This window comes from Halyomorpha halys, unplaced genomic scaffold, assembly GCF_000696795.3.
Source record: "Halyomorpha halys isolate HHAL.00 unplaced genomic scaffold, Hhal_1.1 Scaffold113.1, whole genome shotgun sequence".
NCBI classification, from domain to species: domain Eukaryota; kingdom Metazoa; phylum Arthropoda; class Insecta; order Hemiptera; family Pentatomidae; genus Halyomorpha; species Halyomorpha halys.
This window is the reverse complement of record NW_027111402.1, coordinates 501,863-510,656: the sequence shown is the minus strand read 5'-3', so window position 1 is coordinate 510,656 and position 8,794 is coordinate 501,863. Positions and strand designations below refer to the sequence as shown.

The 8,794-nt window shown below is 27.7% G+C and overlaps 1 protein-coding gene and 1 long non-coding RNA gene across 2 annotated transcripts in view; both read left to right on the top strand.

Annotated features, from left to right (window-relative positions):
* Window positions 1–8,794, top strand: part of LOC106677924 (alkaline phosphatase) — a gene marked incomplete at both ends in the record, with an annotated part of 709,077 nt that overhangs the window by 226,264 nt on the left and 474,019 nt on the right.
* Window positions 3,038–8,794, top strand: part of LOC136796253 (uncharacterized) — a 41,153-nt gene continuing 35,396 nt past the window's right edge. Inside the window, exons 1-2 of the long non-coding RNA XR_010843942.1 lie at window positions 3,038–3,094; window positions 4,693–4,758. This is a non-coding gene — a long non-coding RNA (uncharacterized lncRNA). The remainder of the gene's footprint in view (window positions 3,095–4,692; window positions 4,759–8,794) is intronic.

Genomic DNA, 8,794 nt, shown 5'->3' with positions numbered 1-8,794 from the left:
GTTTTTAAAATCACAAAATTTACTGACAAAAATATAACTTGATCGGAAGAAAAAAAAATTAAAAAATTAAAAATAAATATAATTTAACGAATATTAGCAAAATTAAATAAAATATAAATGGCGTTGATGACCAATGAAGTTTGGCGCCACTAAACAACCAAACAAACAAACAAACGGGACAATTCCCAATTAACAAATTATTTCATACCTATCGATTGTTTTACTTGAAAATTGCAAGATTGTTATTTGTTTCTAACAACAAAAATCAAAGGTATTAGAAAAAAAAAATTTTGACTCTTTTTTATAACATACAACTTTTATTTTTTGTTGCTATGAAAATTACTAGTTAAGGGTTTCTCGAGATGGGAATAACTGATATCAACTTTGTCTTTGCCAAAAGTACAACATTGATCGGCCTTGATCCTGTTTTTCTCCACTATTTATTCATAAAAATCTGTAATATATTGACTTTATTACTATATAATGATTAGAACTGGTTAGTTATTTCAAATGAGCAAAATTAAAGATACTTTGGGAGAAGATTTTTTGAAAATTCAGCATTGCTGATCTATTTCAGTGAGGATGATACCTACAAGACGAGGGTACACAGTTAGGATCACCGATTTCAATGAAAATTGTTCTTTTATACTTGGTCGAAACATATTTGACACGCATCCGAGTTGCCTAGCAGACCAGAAAAAAATATTGTTTTTTTTTTTTTGTATAATCGTATTAAAATACAATTAATTTTATTATTACCTTTATTTTTTCCTTATTTTCCATTTTTTAGTTTGTACTGTATTTTTTTATAGACTGTTTTATTTGTTATTATTTTCGTTTTTATTATTTCTCTAATACTGTAATGTAATTCTTGTTTATTTATACTATTCCCTCTACGTCTTAATTTTACTTTCTTTAATTTTATCTGTTCATTATTATATAAATTTTCACATAATACTTAGCCACAACTTTTTTTTTTATAATTTATTTGTGGTTATTTACAACTGTATAAAAATATATACAACTTGTAACTTTGCTGTAAGTTATAAATTGACATGAATCAAACATGTGGAGGATCTACCCATTGATAGAACTCCAATAACATTTCTAGATGAGAAGATCTCGGGACCATCTTCTTTTCAGAGGCCTAGGAGAATTATCAGGTAATGAAGAATCTAGGTTAGAAATAAGTGGGTTTGGGAGGTTGGAAAGTTTAGCCAGAACTTAGTTTACTTTTATTTCATGTTATATATTCTGTTACTTTGTAAAATTATTTTAGATTTTCGTATATTTTTTAGCCCTGATGAAAGCATGCTAATTGGGCGCGAAAACCATCTTCCTTTTTTATAATGCCAATCAACATTCTTCCAAAAAAATAATATTTTTGCCTCACTGAAGCCTTAAATTTTTTACTCAAACATCCAAAAACATAATTTCATTCACAACTTCACTAATCTACCCAAAACTTAAGAGCTTCGATAAAACCTTCCAAATAAACTAAAACAAAAAAAACTCAGAGTAACCATTCAAGAGATAATCGTGGCACCTAGACATAGACTGATGACCGAAAGTTCTTTGTATGGACTTATTAGACTCTGAAACTCAAAAACAAAATATAGATAAATTAAAAATTGCACTTGGAAAATTTGTGATATAATGCTTTCCTAAAGTAATATTGAGTAATATTACAAGAGCCCTAGAGGAGAAAAAGGCAGTTATTTCACCCCAATTTCTGATTACATCATTGAAAATTATATATAATTACTAGTCGAAATTGATTAGTCTGCCAAGTATAGGTGGAATGAAAAAAAGAAAGCGGCTGTTTCAAAACATAAAAAAAAAAATTCATTCAGAGCTCAATATCTTTAAAACTAACAACAATAAAAAACTTAAGAATACATCATTTAATGTTGAGTAAATTTTCTAAAATATGAGCCTAATAGTTCTCGAGATATAGCTTTTTAAATAGTTATAATTCATAAAAAAATGTACTGAAAAATCAGAAGGTATTAAATTTATTTCAGTGATATATATCTCAGAAATGATTCGACGTACAGATGTCTATTAGCACTGTAATTAAAGTTAGTTTAATGTGCTATAAAGTAGATTATGATCTTTATTTTCGTAGAAGTAATATTTTTATGATATTTACCCAAATAAATTGATTTATAGTAGTTCAGACAAAATTTCATGTGCAAAAGTTATATTCATATGTGAATATCATAAAAACTACTACCCCCACCAATATACATGTCATCAACTACTTTATAGTACATTAAATTGCCTTAATTCAGAATGCTGGCAGACATATGTACGTCTTATGGTTCCTGAAATTTATTTTTTCAAAAACAACAATTCGAACAACTAGAAATTAATATTTTGTAAATTTATTTTGTCAAAAACATTAAAAATACTACTCTTACAAAGAAAGATATAAGTTATAAATTATAAAAAAAAATAGTACATTTAACTAGCTTTAATTTGAGGGCTGGAAGACATCTATACATCTAATGATTCCTGAGATACAGATTTCTCAAAATAAATTCACTAACTACTGATTTTTCATAAAATGAGCTTTTTAAAAAGCTATTTCTCGGACTGTTAAACGTATATAATTCTATTGGGGCTCATATTTTAGAAAATTTACTCTTCCTTGAATGATAGTAACTTAGGTTTTCTAGTGTTGTTGGTAGTTTTAAAGATATAAAGCTCGGAATGAAAAATTATTATTTTTTTATGTTTCGAAACAGCGGCCATCTTTTATTTCCTTCCCTAACTACACTTGGCAGACTAACGAATTTAGACTACTAATTATATATAGTTTTGACTAAAGTAATAAACAATTAGGGTGAAATAACTGTTTTTTTTTTTATCGCCCTGGCTCTTGTACTATAAGTAAAAATATCTGCCTAGACATGTTTATATTAGTTGTTATATTGTGAAGTACTTAATACCTTTTCTGTTGGTAAGGTTCAAAGATAATATTCCTAATTCTTTCTCCGTAAACGAGAACATTTCATAAGACCTTTGGCAGTGAGCGCGATATGGTCCTTGATTACACTTCCATGTTGATATTAATTGATATCATCTAACTGTAAGTATATTAATTATCACCTAAGATAGTATATATGGCCACATTTAATTTTATTAAATATAAAGATAATTTCAGGAATAACACATAATTAAATCATCGGCAGTTTGTTCGAATAATATTAATAATAATAATAATATTAATAATAATAATAATAATAATAATAATAATAATATTTCCGACATTTGCCAAATAACTGAATTGTAGAGAGAAGGATTAGTAATCTCAAACCTTTAGTCTTGAGTCAATCAAAACTTCAGGGTAAGATTTATATATTTTTTTAAAGCTGGTTTATTATTATTTAATTGTAATTAAAAAGTAATTTTTTGAATGTTATTGTTATAATAATTAATTTTGATGTCTCAATCATGCTCTCAACGGCTCAAATTATTTCCGTAAAGGTCACGCTAGTTTGAAAACTTACTTAAATATTCAATTTGAAATAAGATTAATATTTTTTTAAATTATAGGTGGTTTAAAATTAAATACTAATCGAAAGTAACAATAAAATAATAACTAATTGAAGACTGACATATCTAAAAAATAATTTACCGAAATTATTATAAAAACAAAAAAAATATTATAATTATTTATTTTTATTATTTCATCCTCTAGTTTCTACATTAATTTTACCAATGTCTTAAACATGAGTGATTGATTTCAATTTTCTTTTGTTCATTTTTTAATGTAACTTTTACAAGAACTTTATACTCTCGCTAAGTACTCTCCTAAATAATTTCATTTACCTATATACGAATTGAAAAATTGGAAAATCCCGACCGAAAAATAAGTTTTGAGGTTTCCGATCCCTAATAACCATTTCTCAAAAATTGTCAGTGTGTAGATTTGTTTGTGCCCTTGCGTATGAACAGCTCAAAAACTAAAAGTCGTATGAAATTGAAATTATAATTATACCAATAATAATGCAATAAATGTAAAATTAAATGTTCTATAATATCAGTTAAGTATTATCCTTATTGAAAAAGTTCGACAAGGCTGGTAAAATTAAATAAAAAATCTACCTCTAATGTTGTTATAATTTTGTTTATGCCAAAAAAATAGTTCTAATTGTTAGCAATAATATACAATGGATAAATACAAGATATTAACTAAATGTAAAAATAACTAAAGCAGAATATAGGAAAAATAAAGACAAGAGTTCGATTCGGAAAAAGCCGAGACCTTCCGATTCTTACGGCTTCGTGATCTTTTATTAAAATTGTTGTATTCTTGACATGAACAAAGTTTTCATCCTGGGAAATCCTAAATTACCAATTTTTATAAGATATACTCGTGTTTTCCATATATAAGAATATCGTACATATTTAATCTAAATCTGGAATGTATTGAAATTAATATCATATTTAATAAACCCAACTACAGTAAATTTCATCAAATTGGGAAATTACTGCTTAAATTATTGATAAATTTTGCTAAATTATGCTGTTTGTTGTCCAATTAAATAAAGTTTCAAAATATTATTAAATAAAAATAAAGAATTTGAAGCCAAGTTCAGTAATAAATTTTCGTTATTTATATACATTAGAGTAAAGTACACAAAAAAATAATTCTTCTGTTCTAAATATGTTTTTGTTTTATAGGTAAGAAGCTTAAAGAAAAAGTATGAAAAAACATTCCTTGATTATAAGAAATGTAACAACAAAGAGGTAAGCTTTCTAATATAATTTTGAAGCTGTAACACTTAAGTTTTCTTTTATTTTATGATTAAAACTTACTGTTCCAAAATGCAAATATTCGACTGAAATAAATTTTAAACAAAATAAAATTTTATTTTATTGAGTTTTTATAATATTTATTGGATGTAACTAATTCCAAGGACCTGGGTTCTAATCCGGCTGTGGTGGATAATTATTATCTGTTACCTGTAGCCATTGAGTCAGGCCTCTGGGGTTCTCCACCCAACCTCATGAAGTGGATTCCTTTAAGTGGGTAAAAATTCGGCAGTCGACCGTGGCTCTAACCAAATCACCTCCTTGCACAACCGTTGGTTCTAGTAATAATACTTCCTTACTGCATCCCTAACCCTTCATGGGTTGTAGTGGAATATAATCTGATAGCAGTCTAGCAGTGCACTCCTAGTTAAATATTTTTAAATGATCTGAAAATATTTCTATTACCTAATGTTTTTCAGCTCCATTGATAGTGTTTTCGTTTCAGTGTAGGTCTGTGAAGGAAAAAAAAACATACAGCTAAACTCCTTATTTGTATCTTGAATTCAATGTCACACAATTCGTGACGTTACAAAACCGCAAGAATGTTTATATTAAAAATTAAGAATAATAAATTTTTTTCGTAAAAATATCTGATTTCCAGCAACATTAACTTTTTCATATGGCTCTCTAAGAGAAATTTTTTAAAATTCACAATGTATTCGACAAAAATAGTTGAAATCAACAAATTTCGTTTAAAAAAAATATATCCTGAAGCGATTATTATGAAGATAATAAACTTGAATATAAACGGAGTATTGGTATATTACGACACGTCACAATCTATCAAGATTGTACAAAATATTAAATAGGATAATTTTAAACATAAAAATAATAGGAGGGAATCTATAAGATTCACTTTTTCTAGTTTTTATAAACAGTAAATGAATTATACACCAACCAGTATTGCCCATATTTCACCGCTTCCTTGATAGCTAAACATTTAAAAGTTTTAATAACCATTTCAGTAAATGATTTTCTTAAATTAATAAAATAAAAACATATATATATCTTTCTAATTTATTAAATATGTCCTAACACCACGTTTCGGACACATTATTACCTTTTTAGTTGAAACTATACATGATTATCATTATGGAACCGTATATTCTCTAACTTTATAATATATTGTTCTTATTAATAATTATAAATTGAAAACAATTAGTAATTTTTCCTTTTTTAATATTTTCATGTTTTACTAGAACGATTACAGTAATTAATTTTTTATTTTAATGCCGATCTCGTTTATTATCCACTTTTACTGATTAGATAAATACCTTCTTCTTTTTCTTCCACTCATATGCCTTTCAACGTGGGGGTGCTTCCAACCTTCGGTTCCATATGCTGCTATCCTCAGATTCCCTAGTTTGTTTTTGTTTACTGGCGCTGAACACGTGGCGTTGTCATCAACACCATTCATACCCCCTTTAATTTTGTTTACTTTTGTTAGATTTTATTTATTTTTTAATTTGATTATTTATTATTATTATTTTTCCCCGTTCAATGTTATATTTTTGTCAGCAAATCTATTGTTTTATCATCGTCTCCGAGGATTTTTGAAATATCTGGGTTTAATCCTAAGCTATTGAGGTGTAGTGTGAAATATGGGCATTATTGAAAAATATGACTGATTGTCAAATTGTTGTGGCAACACTAGCAGTTTGGTGGCGTTTCTTTAGAAATAAGATAGGAGTGGGTGAGCCTCGTGTGACCTATTTTCAGCCTGGTCAGCACGACCTCCTCTCTACGGCATTTGCGGCTGAAGGTACCGCAGGGCTTGACTTCGGTTTTAATAATCTTCAGTTTACTCCTTGGGCTTTCACTCCACAAAGATTTCCATTTATCTTTAGCTTCCTTTCCAAGAGGTTTGCCCATTTCTGTTGAAGTTAAAATGGCTTTACCCCGTCCCGGAAGCGCGAGTGCTTCGCGGCCAGTTCATTCCCTGCGGTTCCTACAGGACTTGGAATCCATATAAATGTAACTGATATACCCATATTGAGTAGAGTGTTTAAATAAAATGGATGCAGGAAATTTTCGGATGCTCTGGACAAAAAATCTAAACCTTTTAACGAGCTTAATGAGTCTGTATTTATTGTTATATTGGTGTGGTTCAAAGACAAACAGAAGTGAAGTGCTGCTGTTATTGCGTTTTGTTCGGCAGTGAATATGTTGCATAGTTTGTGAAATTTTATTTTGTACGTTGAGTCATTAGTTACGAAGGGTGATGCTGCTGATTGGTCTGATTTTGATCCATCTGTATTGATTTCCAACCGTCGGTTCCATGCGCTCCTATCCAAGGCTCCTCATTTTCTCAGGTTCTTCCTTCTTTGCCTTCCGATTCTTTCCATTTGGCTGGCATGTGTGGTTCTGGGTCGCTCTTGGTCTTCTCTCCACTGGCCTCACCTACAGTGTTTTGATTGGGTCTCTGTGGTGGTCCATCCGACAGACATGCATATACCATCTCAACTGCCTCCTCTCCAGAGTATCCAGCACTGGGCTTACCTCCCTGATCCAGTCATTTCGGACAGATTGTGTCAGATTGTGAAATACCATATTTTCTTCTTCTTATTATTAAACCTTCAGCTTTATTCATCATATTGAAGAAAAAATATTTTACTTATAAAATTGAATGATATTTAACTTACGGGCCTTCACTTACAGGTTTTGTTAACACAATAGCATTATTAAAATGTTTACTTTTACAAATTGAATTAAATTAATGTATTATATAGTGAAATAATTAAAGAAAATAGTCTGTTAATACTAGTTACTATCGTACGTCGTTTTCTCCTGCTAGATTTCCAAAAAAATAAAGTCAATGCCCAGCTGAAAATACATTTGTTTACCTCAAAGCACATTGCAAATTATTAATACGAGGGAAATGCTTTAGATCAGAAACTTATGATTTGTTACTTTATTTAAACATGCAAAAAAATGTTATAAAAAGCATTTTTCCAGGATTAAATTTTCGCTTTAACCTCAAAACTTCCGATTCCAGTCCGTTGTTTTTTTGTAAATCCTAAAGAATTTTGCTTTAAACATTATAAAATGTTTTTTAAAAGATTTGTTTGCACTAAACACTTATATACGTTTAAAAAAAAATCATTTAACTGACAAAAGTTATAAACTCTGTTATATTATATTCGAATAATATCCTTAGCATATGAGGACTTAGTTTTACTTATTTCTTATGCTAATCTAGCAAAAAATTATAAAGAAGAAAGAGCTCATGTTTTTTGTTAAGTGCTTAATTTCCTTTAAAATATCTTAATTTATAGTATTTAATTTTGTTTATTATATATGTTATATATTTTTATAATATATGCTGCAATATTAATTTTCATTGCATGAATTGTTTATTGTTTTTTTTTTTAATATTTATTATACTTTAATAATGTACTACAGTTTATTGTTTTTCCCTTATGATATTAGAAGTTTATTATTTTTTTTTTAATTTGAAATAAGTTATTTGATAACAGTATATAATTTACATTACCAAATAAAAAATTTTCATTAATATTTACAATAAAGATATGCTATATGACTTAAGATCCTTTTAAAAACTAAGACTTTTGAAACCGAATCATATAGAATTTTAATAATATACTACTTAACATTGCAGTAAATTTTCATAATAATCCGTTCTGAAAAGTTATTCAATAACAAACTTATGGAATATTTTTGTTTTAAATATTTAACTTTCTTAAAAAGAGTTTTATTTATAGTCCAATACAAAAAAAATCATGTAAGTACTATTTTTTTTTTATTATATTTATTTTCTGAAGCTTTAATATTAATTTTCATTGAATATATTGTCTATATAGATTTTTTTCATATTGATTTTTCTATGATAATGTTCCATAGCCATGTCAATAATGTCATTGCTTTATTATTTTTCTGTTTGTTTTAGATTAAATTATTAAGTAACTGATAATTTCCATTATCACATAAAAAAAATTTCCTTTAGTTAAAA